Below are 13,022 nucleotides of genomic sequence, written 5' to 3'. Positions count from 1 at the left end.
TCCAAATGCTTTAACAAGCCAATAATCTAAAGACAATTCTAACACAACTTCAAAAATTCTGTAGAATTTTTAAAAAGTCCTTTAAAATTATAGTTATGAGGTAACTACAATATTAATTATAAAATTTGATAAAATTCCAGTAAAAAGGAAACTAAAGACCAATCTTGGATAAAAATATCAATAAGATTTTTCAGTTTATAAATTCTTATACTTGCTATGAAAATACCATTATTGTGTTCTTTTTTTCTTGGAGCTAAAAAAAAAGTGCATTTTAATGTTTATGTGGAAAGACACAAACAAAAATTAGGAAACTGAAAAATCATGAAAGAGGGCTGGGTTAGATGGCCCAATAGGTGTATTTTTTATATTTCTTCATAAATAAAACATAATGAAAATGCTGGAAGTGAATGTATTTGCAAACAGAACTTTAGTATATTAAACATGTAACATCAGATACCAGTAAGAAAAAATATACTTTTAATAATAATTGGTGTTAAAATAAAGATATAATTATGATAATAAACAAAATTATTTTCATATTGTACACACAAATGTTACAAGAAAATGTGAGTAATTTATCAGAAATTACAAAAGTAGGGCAAAAATTCTTTCTTTTTTTTTTTTTAGTGCAGATGATTGAACCCAAGGGGTGCTTTACCATTGAACTACAGCCCTTTTTATTCAAGATGGGGTCTTGCTAAATTTTTCAGGTTGGGCTTGAACTTGGAGGCTGAGGCAAGAGGACCCTAAGACTCAACCTCAGACTCCAGAGTACCTTAGATTACAAACATGCAGATTTTTAACTGTAACTCAAAGAATAGAAGCAATAAAAGATAAAATTAACAATTTTAATCACATATAATTTGTGAAAAATTCATGACAAATTAACATTATAATCAAATTTCAAAATTTGTATTTTGAAATATTTCTTTTAATAAAAAACATTAAAGGTCATCACATACACTCATTAAATAAGTGTATACAATTCAGAAATTTTTCAATATAGACAAGCAAGACAGTCATGTATACCCTAAGAGTAAAGAGAAAGATAAGGTGTTGCTATGCCAGCACATAACAAAATTTGAAATAAAACAGATATTAGTATGGCTCCTGCCTAAGGACAACATGAAAATTTGGGAAGAATTCTCTATCATTCTGAATTCTTGAAATAATAAATTTCCTACAATGTGAACTTTAATAAATTGTATATATCCATACATATATATATATATATGGAAAGAGAGAGAGAGGGAGAGAGTAAACAGGAATACAAGGACATCTTAAATTATTTTCAGTGATCATATTTTTAGTAATAATAATGAAAACAAATATGATATTTTTTTGATGTAAAAAACAAAAGCATACAGCTCTTCCTATTAAGTACACTTACAGAAAGTAAGATATACCTAAATCAGCCTTCTAACATGGAACTATATTTTCACAGAAATAAAAGGATCTACATGACACTTTAAGTTACACAAAAGATGAAGTGAGCAAAAATTCTTGAATATGCAAAACTTTTTATGATTAATGCACTGAGTTTCTTTACTAAATAAAATGTTAAGTGGAGGAAACAACATAGTAAGCTTATAAATTAAAAATAATTAAAGCTATACCAATAAAATGTGATGTGCATAATTAATTTCCTTAATCAAACAAATTTCAAACAAATTATTAATCTTAAGTTAATAATTTAAGGAGATATTGAAGAAAATTTGAGAAAGAGCACATTTTATAACAAAATTATAATTACTTGAAAGTATAAAATATTGAAATCATGATTTTTAAAAGTATATTTTTTATAAATACCAGAGGGATCTATGGATGTTACATTCAGAATTTGAGAGAAAATTTATGTATAATGGGGCATTGGAAAGGACATTGATTTAGACTTAGAAAAAATATAGTGATGTGTTGAAACTGGATTTTAGATTTGTGAGTGTTTATTTTGCTATTTTAACATTTTTATGTATTTATACTTTTCCGTTATATTTTTAGAGTGGTATTGATGTTAATATCAAAAACTAAATAATATTACATGAACAGATTTCATTTGTCTAATAAATGATTATTTCAATTTATTTACAAACCTGGGAATAAGAAGAAACAATAAAAGAAAACCTAATTTTTTTCCATGTTTTTATTGGTGCATTACAGTTGCATATAATGATGGGATTTATTGTTACCTATCTGTACATGTACAAAATATGATAACATACATTGTTCAATGTCACTCCCTAGCTCTTTTCTCCCTCCTCTTTTTCTCTTTCCTCTGCTAATCTCACTTTGATTTCCATGAGATCTATCGATACCTTTCTTTTTTTTTTCTTCTCTAACTTCCTCATAGGAGAGAAAACAGAACTCTTGACCTTCTGAGTTTGACTTCTTTCACTTAACATGATGGTTTCTAATTTCATTGATAAAATATACTATATTTTAAATATTTTTCAAACTGGAGAACCTAAATTTGTGCATGCTTCATTTACCTTCTTTTTTTTTTTCTCTTCACAAGAAAATAGTTTTTTTTTATTTTTCTTTTTTTATTGTTTGTTTAAAACATTACATAGTTCTTGTTATATCATATTTTAAACTTTGATTCAAGAGGGTTATGAACTCCCATTTTTACCCTGTATACAGATGGCAGAATCACATCAGTTACACTTCCATTGATTTACATATTGACATACTCATGTCTGTTGTAATCTGTTGCCTTTCCTATCCTCTACTATCCCCCCTCCCCTCCCCCTCCCCTCTTCTCTCTCTATTCCCTCTACTATAATTCATTTCTCCCCCTTGTATTATGTTTTCCTTTCCCCCTCACTTCCTGTTGTATGTAATTTTGTATAACCCTGAGGGTCTCCTTCCATTTCCATGCAATTTCCCTTCTCTCTCCTTTTCCCTCCCATGTCTCATCCTTGTTTAATGTTAGTCTTCTTCTCATTCTCTTCTTCCCTACTCTGTTCTTAGTTACTCTCCTTATATCAAAGAAGACATTTGGCATTTGTTTTTTTGGGGGGATTTGCTAGCTTCATTTAGCATAATCTGCTCTAATGCCATCCATTTCCCTCCAAATTCTATGATTTTGTCATTTTTTTAATGCAGATAATACTCCATTGTGTATAAATGCCACATTTTTTCTATTCATTCGTCTATTGAAGGGAATCTAGGTTGGTTCTACAGCCTTGTTATTGTGAATTATACTGCTATGATCATCGATGTAGCAGTGTCCCTGTAGCATGCTCTTTTTAGGTCTTTAGGGAATAGACCCAGAAGGGGAATAGCTGGGTCAAATGTTGGTTCCATTCCCACATTTTTAAGAAATCTCCATACTACTTTCCAAATTGGCTGCACCAATTTGCAGTCCCACCAAAAATGTACAAGTGTACCCTTTTCCCTACTTCCTTGCAGCACTTGTTGTTGTTTGACTTCATAATGGCTGCCTATCTTCCTGGAGTGAGATGGTACCTTAGGGTGGGATTGATTTGCATTTCTCTGACTGCTAGAGATGGTGAGCATTTTTTCATGTACATATTGATTGATTGTATGTCCTCCTCTGAGAAGTGTCTGTTCAGGTCCTTGGCCCATTTGTTGATTGGGTTATTTGTTATCTTATTGTCTAATTTTTTGAGTCCTTTATATATACTCTGGATATTAGGGCTCTATCTGAAGTGTGAGAAGTAAAGATTTGTTCTCATGATGTAGGCTCCCTATTTACCTCTCTAATTGTTTCTTTTGCTGAGTTTCTTTTGCTTAGTTTGAGTAAATTCCGTTTGTTGATTCTAGATATTAACTCTTGTGCTATGGGTGTCCTATTGAGGAATTTGGAGCCTGACCCCACAGTATGTAGGTCGTAGCCAACTTTTTCTTCTATCAGATGCTGTGTCTCTGATTTGTTATCAAGCTCCTTGATCCATTTTGAGTTAACTTTTGTGAATGGTGAGAGAAAGGGATGCAGTTTCATTTTGTTGCATATGGATTTCCAGTTTTCCCAGCACCATTTGTTGAAGATGCTATCCTTCCTCCATTGCATGCTTTTAGCCCCTTTTTCAAATATAAGAAAGTTGTATTTTGTGGGTTGGTTTCTGTGTCCTCTATTCTGTACCATTGGTCTGCCCACCTGTTTTGGTACCAGTACATGCTGTTTTTGTTACTATTGCTCTGTAGTATAGTTTGAAGTCTGGTATCACTCTACCACCTGATTCACACTTCCTGCTTAGCATTGTTTTTGCTATTCTGGGTCTTTTATTTTTCCATATGAATTTCATGCTTGCTTTCTCTATTTCTACAAGAAATGCCATTGAGATTTTGATTGGCATTGCATTAAACCTATAAAAAACTTTTGGTAATATCGCCATTTTGATGATGTTAGTTCTGCCTATCCAAGAACAGGGTATATTTTTCCATCTTCTAAGATCTTCAATTTCTCTCTTTAGGGTTCTGTAGTTTTCATTGTATAAGTCTTTTACCTCTTTTGTTAGGTTGATTTCCAAGTATTTTATTATTTTTGAGGATGTTGTGAATGGAGTGGTTTACTTCATTTCCATTTCAGAGGATTTGTTGCTGATATACAGAAATGCCTTTGATTTATGCGTGTTGATTTTATATCCTGCCGTTTTGCTGAATTCATTTATTAGCTCTAATAGTTTCATTGTAGACTCTTTTGGGTCTGCTAGGTATAGAATCATGTCTTTCAAAATCTTGTTTTATAGTGTTTCAACCCATTGTCCAAAGCACTCACAATTTCTTATTTTAAAATCAACATGATTGAACGTCTACAAATTTTTTAACAAACTAAAATGTTTGTGTTAAAGTAGACATTTCTTGGCTTTTGTCTTTTCCTAGTAAACTAATCTTAAAGATGAGGCATTAACTGCCAGGTATTCTTTCAAGATACTTTTCCATTTACTTTCCGCAAGGAAGAAATGTGACCTTCATCTATGTTCTAAATAACACAACCTTACCCTGGTGATGTGTGCATCAGGTCTTGTGGGGAAAAACACATGCCTCTCTGCATGTTCATCAACCTGCTCAGCCTGTTAGCAGGATATCTAAAAGCAACACAGGGGGATGTTAATTGGTTAAGCACAGAAGGTAAAAAAAAAATTAAACAAAACATTATGTTTATATGAATGATAAAGAGATAACAGATTTCTGATGTTTACCTGTTGAGCTCTTTGATATATAGCAAACATCCAAAAATTTTCATTTATTTTAAATGTACAACCCAGTGATTTGGGGGAAACGGTAACTTAACTTCCACCAAACCAAGGTTCAGAGCACTCCTGTGAGCACCAGAAAGCTCTCTGTGTTTGCTCCCTCTTGCCCTCAGTTTATGGCCACAGCCTCACTATTAGGCAACCAATGAAATGCTAGCACATTAACTCTGTTTTTGCCTTTTCTAGAATTTTATATGAATTTTATACAAAATACTAAGAATGTAGTCTTTAGTGACCGTCTTCTTTTACATAGCTTTTCACAATGTAATGTTAGAAAACTTTGTGGTGTGATACATAAATAACTTATAGTATGAGGGAGAACACTGAAAAGCAGAGTAGAAGGCTGGGCTTCTCTTTCTAACAATACCATGTCTCATTTTTATGAATTAAGCTCAAATTTTATCTGACAAAAGTAGGAGGAGAATGGTATTAGTGTGCCTTCTTCAAGGCTGGTGGTGGATAAAATTAGAAATAGTACATAAAGTGTTTTCTAAGATGTGACAAGTTATGTGGATAAATTCAGAAAGGACTATCAGAAATAACAGAAACGACAGTGTTCTAAAGATGTTACTAAACATGAATAAATGCCTACTAAAGCATAGAATCTCAAAAATCTTACGTTTTTCTTCTTTGGGAGACACGATTCATCTGGAGGGATTCTGAGAGTGTATTGTATAAAATTTAAATAAAATAGGGGAAAAATTAGTACTACAGGGCTGGGGCTCAGCAGTAGCACAATTGCCTGGTATGTATGAGGACCTGGTTTGATTCTCAGCACTACATACAAATAAATAAAATAAAGGTCTATTAATTTTTTAAAAAAAAATCTAAAAACTGTAGTACTAAAATTATAAAAAGAAAAAATATTAAACCCATCTAAATAAAGCAAATGTCTAGCTCTAGATATAAACTTTATTTTTTTAATTTTTTCATCATCATTAATATTTTCCAAGAATTTATTTTACGCATATCTCTGTGTTCTGAGATAGAGCAATGAGTTTTAATGAAAAAACTTTCTGCTCCCTCTCCTGCACTGGGGATCTAACCAGAGGTCTCATGCAGGCTAGGTAAACTCTCTACCACTGAGCTGTCTCCTGCCTGCAAACTTCTGCTCTTTAACCAACAGTAATAAAAAAGAAGAGGTAAACTATAATCTCAAAGAAAATATTTGTCAAACACATTTAATATGTATTATATACAAAGAGACCTAAAAATCACTAACAGGGAAACAAATAGCATAATAAAAATTTATCTATAAATATGTGAAAAATTACTCATTATATAAGTGATGGAGTTAAGGTAAACACTTGTGAAAATGTTTTCTATCAGTTGTCATTAGAGAGAAAAATTAAAACCACAGTGATATGCCACAATTTACCTAATCAAATGAAAACATTGACAATGGTAAATGCTTACAATAAGGCAAAGCTTCTGGTCCTTCAATAGTCTTAATGGAAAATAAGTTTTTATGTATCCATATAATACAATACTTTTTCTGCATTAAAATGAATCAGATATTATTCACACTATGACATGGATAAATCTCAAAAGAATCTTCTGGATAGACTTAGACCCAGAATTCTATAGTCTATATGATTTTATTTATTAAACATTTTAAAAAAATCAAACCTATTGGGCCAGATTTCAGATCAATAGTTGGCAGGAATGAAAGCATTGATAGTGGTAGAAAATTTGATTATAAATAGACTCAAGAAAAAACCACTTAGGAGTGATTAACATACTCTGTAGTATCATAATGATAGTGGATATATGGTTATATAAATTTGTCAAAATGCATAGACCTGGACACCTAAAATGGGTGAATTTAATTCTTTGCATATTGTACTTCAATAGGCCTGAAAATTATAAAATTGATTAAAGTTTATTATTATTTTTAAATATTATGTAAAAAGCTTTTTTTCTTTCTTTTTTTTTTTCATTTTTCTTGCACAACCCTAGGTTGATCATTGCTGATCTAACTAGTGTTTCTTAGGTCAGCATGGTCGATATATATTGGGGAAAAAAGACCATTTGCCATTTGTTTGTCTTGGTGATGCTGCCTGGAACACCTTTAAACACATTTTCTTATTTACAGAAGTACAGTTCATACAATACTCTCAGAATAGAAAAGTATATTGTCTCTTGGGCTAGACTTGGATGTGACACACCTTTAATTCTGCTCCATTTTATTGACTACAGTAAATTATAAGGCCTAGCAAAGTTCAAGGGGGAGGAAGATACATGTTACCTCATTAGGTGAATTAGAATAATTTTTGCAGTCAACACAGTAAGTAAACATGTCATCAGTATACATAGTCATTTGAACTTTTAGCACTTCCTGTCATTTTCTTCATATATACAAATACCTACATAAACATGCAAACTATTATGTTAAAACAAATTATGACAGAATAAACATTACAACTTAATTTCTAGTGAAATCCATGTGTCAATAACTAACTCAGGCAGCTAGTCAAATTAAAACTTTTACTCACAATTTTTGAGACATTGCACAAAATAAGTCATTTTAGTATAAAATGTATTAGTAAGTGATTTTTGTAGCAGAGAACTTTCAAAAGGAATAAGAGTTAAGATAAGAGACAATCGAAAATTTTATTTTAAGTCAAAATAAATTGTTTCATGAAAGAAAATGAGTCTGAAGTGTGTGCAGAGTAGCATTTACATTAAATAAGAAAAAAAATCATGAAAAAGTTTGCTACATATAATTTGTGAGACCATGAGAATTCTTAAAATATGACTTTTTATGGGTTATATATTTAAAATCAAAGCTTTGCTCTTTCTCAGCAAGCAATCCAATATTGAGCTACAAACCCAGCCAATAATTATTTTTTATAACCTAACATGAATCATGGCTACTTATAAGCATAAACTATTCTCAGTCATTTACACGTATTAGAGATTTTAAATTTAAATATTGCTGCTAGTATACAAAAGTACTTCTATTATATATGAGAAAACAAGGGCACAAAAGACACCAACAACATTTTAAAGAAACTATTACTATGAAATAGAGCCAGAATTTGAACCCACGCAGTCCAGCTCCAGATTAAAAACCAGTTTTAGTAAAGCCTAAAATGAAGTGGGTTTTTTATTGTTGTTGTTATTGTTGTTGTTTTGTTATGTTTTGTTTTGTTTTTTAAGAAATACTGTCCACTGTAGCAAAATTACAGAATTATGAAAAAGAGACAAAGTCAGTACAACACATTATGGGCTTAACTACCTTTGTAGGTGGCTGGAGTTGATAAGGCAATATAATCAGATGCGTCTTCTGCAGAAACATAGGGGAAGTGTCTTATCCACTGGATCCCAGCCTTTATTGGTAAGAGGAGTCTGAAGGATATTAAAGCCCCTGTAATAGTAGATGGTATATGAGTGAGTCTCAATAGTTTTCTTGAGGAATCACAAATTGCAAAGGTCAAGAAATAGTCCCTAGATAAGAAAAGGTAAGGTTGCATTTAAGCAAAATGAAATTAATTGTTAACCTGGCCAACTTTTCTAGATGGTAGAACCTAGAAATGGGGCATAGGCAAAAAAAAATTAAAATAAAATAAAAAATAAGGTTATCAATTTAAAAAATAAAAGGGTGTTCTAAAATGGTATCTAACTTGTAAATATGTTTTCATAAGATTCATTTAAAATAAAAGCCCTGTTATAAAAATGTGTCAACTACATGAATAATATTGACACATAGTTATTTTCTCATGCTTTCTCTAAATATATTATTCAATATGTAAATTATTTGAGTCTAAAACTAATCATGATTTATATTAATTTTTGTATGAGAACTATAAATCAAAAAGGGCAGACTGCTCCTTACCAAAAAGTAATGGGAGGGAAACATATATTACCTTTAGGTTAAGTGGCTTCATGGACTCCAAGTAATACATTAGGCCACATGTTATCTTCACTTTGAGATAGGAGATCTTTTAATACCCAAAGACTTACTGTTGCTTATTCATGTTTAAAACACAAATTGATGAAAAAAAATCATTAAATGAAAGAAAATTGACTTCTTTCTCCTCTTTTGCATAAAAAAACATATTATAAAGAATGTATACAGATTAACTATATATGGAAGTTAATTCCCTCTACCAGCATACAGTCATGCATTTTATTTTGTAAAAATATACTATATCAAAGAAAGAAGCCAGACTGTATGCCCTTTGACTTGCACTAGATGTTCTAAGGAAGAGACATAATCAGACCTTAAATAAGACCTTAGCTAAGGTATACAACCTTCTTAAATTACTCAAGCTGGTTCCACAGTAGATTAAAAGTGCCCTCGACCATAGACAAACAAAAATGTCCCGAATGCCACAGCTTGCTTTAAAGAAGGCAGGATTATTTTAAATGTGTTTTAACTTACCCTTAAGTTAATCTAGTGAATCTTGAGAGAATGAGAACAAAATGTCATGTTTGTTGATTTTTTTTTCTGTTTCAAAATATAGCAATAGGAGGACAATGTCTAATGCTTCTAAAATGTTCTCTTTCTGCTTGACTGATTTGCATGCAAAATAGTTGCTTGAAGAAGAGAGGGGAAAAAATATGAACTATTCAGGAAAAACAGTTTTGTTTTTTAAAGAAAAAGAACAATACACGAGAATGGCTTTATTAAATATATCAATCAACAAGCCAAAAGCCCCAGATGTGTACCTGGCACTGCATGTCCAAAGACACTCAAAAGTATCAAATTACATTATGTTTTCAATATTAGTATAATCTGGATTGGGTCCTAACTACATTCATTTGAGAAAGTATTCACATATACCCTTACACACAGAGAAAACTTAAAGAAGCTACCTCATCAACAAAAGAGCGGAAGAGATTTGCCTCAACTGAGACATAGACCAGGAACAAACCAAAGTTATCATTCTCCAATCATGACCTGAAAAAAAGTATATTTAAAGCTGTTATAGAACCAAGAATTATACATGTGGAAAGTAAGTATTGGGCCCAAAGAAAAAGTATTAAAGACTCAGAAAATTAAATATAAACTGAGACAATTTCACATGACTCTGGCTAAAGAGTTTTTAAAAATGTGTCATTGCTTTGTGGTACTGGGGATTGTACTCAGGAATTTTGAATCACGGAGCAACATGTTTTTTGTTTGTTTGCTTGATTTTTTTTTTTAGACAAGTTTTCCAAGGTAGGCCTAGAATTTATAATCTTCCTGCTTCAGCATCCTGAATTGTTGGGATTATAGGCATATAGGCATACTTCTCACAACTGGCAAAATATAAATATTTGTTAAGAATAACTTCTTAATCCAGAATAAAGGCATATCTACTGATTTGATATCCATATGCAAAAATTTTAAAAACATGATACTTCACTTATATAAGATAACAAAAGTGATGTAACAGTTAAAATTCAAATGTACAGAAGGCAATTTATATTTCAGATAATTTACTATTTGGATGTTCTAACACTACTAATTTTTGCATGTTGATTTTAGCACAATGAGATTTGCTGAGTTCATTTATTAGGTTCTAATAATTTTGGGGGTGAGATTTGGGGGATTTCTATATAAGATCTCCATTACAGAAGAAACAATATTTTAAATAAAATATACCAAGGATTGGATGTTCACATACAAAAAAAAACTAAGCCTCTATCTCTCACAAATTAAAAAAGAAAAAGTCGAATCCAAAATGGATTAAAGACATAAAAGCAATACTGAAAACCGAAACTAATATAAGAAGACAGTAAACATGGTTCAGCACAATGATGTGGGCAAGGATATTTTGGAAAAAAAAACAAAACTGTTGGAAAAAAGCAAAAATAGAGTATGGATTACACCAAACTGAAATTCTTCTGCATAGCACATAAAACCATCAACAGAGTGCAGAGACAGTCTACAGAATGGAAGAAAATATTTCAAACTATATATCTGACAAGAGTTGAAATCCAGGGTACATAACAAATTCCAAACATTTAATAGCAAAATAACCTAATCAACAAATGATAAATAGACATTTCCCAAAAGAAGATGTAAAAATGGTCAATAGTTATATGGGGGAAAAATATCAACATCAGTAAGCATGAAGGAGATGCAAATCAAAACCACTATGGTATATATCTCTTCACCTCAGTGAAAATGACTGTTGTCAAAATGACTAGAGCTAAGTGAGGATGAGAATGTGTAGAAAAAGGAACTCTTATATATAGTTGATAGGAATTGAAATTGATACATTCATTATGTAAAACAGTATGTAGTCTCCTTAAAAATAATAAAGAAAGAATTGCCATATGATCCAACATTTTCACTACTGATTATACAGGTAAAAAAATATGAAATCAGTTTCCCAAAGAGAAGTTTGCATTCTTGTGATTATTGTAGCACAATTCACAATAGCCAAGATATAAAATCAACCTAAGTGTCCATCAACTGATGAATTGATAAATAAAATGTTGTATATATGCACAATGGAATATAAAATGCCACAAAAAATGAAATCCTGTCATGTTAGCGACAACATGAATGGACATGAAATTCCCTATATTAAATGAAATAAGACAGGCATTAAAAGTCAAGTACTGCATGTTCTTACTCATGTGGAATTGAGGAAAGAGAAAAGTTTAATCAATGTGTATTAAGTTGCAGTTAGAAAGAAAAAAATAGTCCTAGTGTGTTATCAAAGAGGAGATTGTCTATAGAAAATAATATTGTTCTGTACATTTCCAAAAGCTAGAAAAACAGATTTTGAATGTTTTTTTTTCTATGAAGAAATGATAAATATTTGAGGAACGAGATGACTAATTTGATTAAACATTGCACAATGTATTGTGTACTGAAAAATCACAAGTTACCACATAATTATGTACAATTTGTATGTCTTTATCAGCTAAAATGAATTTAAGTAAGTAATTAAAAGATTTGAAAGTTGTTTAGTACTCCAAGATAATTGTTCCAGTCTTCAAGGATGAGATGTATTGTTTTTATGACCTAGCCAAAATAATAATAATAATAATACACATTATCTCTTCCTCCATGGTTACCCACCTCAGTAGACTCAAAATGGTGTGGTAGGGTGGGTGAGGATGGAATATAACATAGAAACTCCATTCCTTGAAGGGAAGAATGTGAGAGTCACTGTGTAAGAAATCATTATCACCATCTTAAAATATCTAATATATCTGCCTTCTGACAATGACATCATCACACATGAAAATTTATTTGTGCCCTACTTCAGTACTCCTGAGTTTTATCTTTCTATAGCCTTAGTTTGATATTTTTAGGCCATCACTAATCAAGTATCTTCCGGTTCAGATGAGTAGCCTCAGGTGAAATTACTTGGATATAACTCTTTGAATATTATTCTTCTGAACATGAAGCCCCATAAAATAACAAGACAGGTTACATAATTTATTCTTCCACCTCCAACAGACCTTGGTAAGACAAATACAGCAAAACCAATATATATTATTTTGTAGACAAAAAAATAAAGAGGGAAGGACACAGCAAACACTTGCCCATAGCAAGTCTGAAATCTACCTGAAAGTATGGAACAATACCTATCCTTAAATATTTTCATGGATCTTGACTCTAGTGGTCATTTGCATTGTTGTTTTCCACAAAAAGAATGTATTTATATATTTTCTCTGCTTGCTTCCTTGATTCCCTTTCTGTAACATTTTGGAGATAGAAAGAGGTTTTGTTTGTTTGTTTGTTTGTGTCCACTTTTTACTTTCTTTGTCTCTGTCTTAGCTTTTTTTTTGCTTTTGTGAACAAAAGATCTGACAAAAACAATTAGAGGAGGAAAAGTTTATTTGGGGGCTCACAGT

General features: G+C 31.3%; 1 pseudogene; it reads left to right on the top strand.

The window, feature by feature from the left end:
• The first annotated feature begins 1,054 nt into the window (after positions 1–1,054).
• Positions 1,055–1,155, top strand: LOC144375529 (U6 spliceosomal RNA; annotated as a pseudogene).
• The last annotated feature ends 11,867 nt before the right edge of the window (positions 1,156–13,022 follow it).

The sequence above is a fragment of the Ictidomys tridecemlineatus genome, chromosome 2 (assembly GCF_052094955.1).
Source record: "Ictidomys tridecemlineatus isolate mIctTri1 chromosome 2, mIctTri1.hap1, whole genome shotgun sequence".
NCBI lineage: Eukaryota > Metazoa > Chordata > Mammalia > Rodentia > Sciuridae > Ictidomys > Ictidomys tridecemlineatus.
Note: the sequence above shows the minus strand (reverse complement) of the source record. Positions and strands in the feature narration are given on the sequence as shown.